Source organism: Rousettus aegyptiacus, unplaced genomic scaffold (assembly GCF_014176215.1).
Source record: "Rousettus aegyptiacus isolate mRouAeg1 unplaced genomic scaffold, mRouAeg1.p scaffold_m13_p_4, whole genome shotgun sequence".
NCBI lineage: Eukaryota > Metazoa > Chordata > Mammalia > Chiroptera > Pteropodidae > Rousettus > Rousettus aegyptiacus.
The window spans coordinates 87,672,810-87,674,114 of NW_023416307.1; the positions used below are offsets into that span (position 1 = coordinate 87,672,810).

Here is a 1,305-nt window from a genome sequence, read left to right on the forward strand (position 1 = left end):
TATTATACTGGTTTCAAATGCCCAGTGTCTTGCTGTGATTTTGCTATTTATGAGTTTTACATCTACTTAAGTATGTGCTAATTTCACATAGAAATGGGATTTTGTTTTTAGATAGGCAAATAAGTCACAAGAATGAGATTAGTGTTTTTGTCTAATAGTTATTAGAAAAATCTTTTGTGCTTTGAAGCAATGGCTTCTTCATAATCATTTTGCTTTTGTTTGTGTTGATAGAATTTTAGTTTCAAGCAATGAAAATAGATTAAGGTGTACATCTGAAACTCTTTTCAGAAGATGATATGCAATTATTCTTTACCAAAACTTCATATTAAGAAGATTATCTTTTATTAAAATATCTCGTCGATTAAAGTTTTGGAAGCTATGAGCTTAAGAGGCAAATGCTGGATCTTTTTTTTTTTTTTTTTTTTTTTAGGTGAGGCAACCCTTGGTTGACCTCACAGATTGCAAGGACCTTGCCAATTTACAACCCTTTATTTTTTATTTTTTATGCATACAGCACCTGGTCTTCCTAGGTGGTCTCCCATCAAAGTACTAACCAAGCTCAACCCTGCTTAGCTTCCAAGATCAGATGGGATTGGGCTTGTTCAGGATAGCATGGCCGTGGACAAATGCTACATCTTTAATGAAAAGAACATGTAAAATGATATCAGATTTCCAGCAAGAACAATGTTTACCTTACTAACATATTAGTTATAAAATACTGTGTGGAAATATTATATTTCTTTAGAAAAAGTTACTTTCTTAGCAAAGCTTCTTTAAAATGTTCTTTGTCTTGTCATTTGAGATAATTTTTTATTATATTAAATGCTTTATGCAATTTTATTATATTAAACAAGTTATGCAATTTAGAAACAGCAAACTGTAAGAACAATAACCAGAGTGATGTTGTATGATATTCACTTGATTAGTTGATCACCTTGTACTGCTGCCTTGTTAGGACATTTATAAACTCAAGATTTCAACAGCCATAATGTTTTATAATGAATCCTTGACATGCATTTACAAACATATATTACATATATATTTATAACTAATTACTTATATAACTACATATAATTATATATAACCTATTATATCATAACTAAAATGTACATATTCTCTTTTTTTATGGTGATAAATATTTTTTATTGTCTTATTTGCTTGTTTTTATTTTAATATATACTAGCTTAGATGGCCTAATCATTGTTTGCCAAAACATTATAACTTCAAGGGCATTACTGGTATTTTATGCAGTCAAGGAAATATTGTATTTAAAATTAAAACCATTTTGGAAATTCTGACATGCTT

The 1,305-nt window shown here is 28.9% G+C and overlaps 1 pseudogene; it reads right to left on the reverse strand.

The window, feature by feature from the left end:
- Positions 1–505: 505 nt before the first annotated feature.
- LOC118602477 lies at positions 506–624 on the reverse strand (annotated as a pseudogene).
- Positions 625–1,305: the final 681 nt, after the last annotated feature.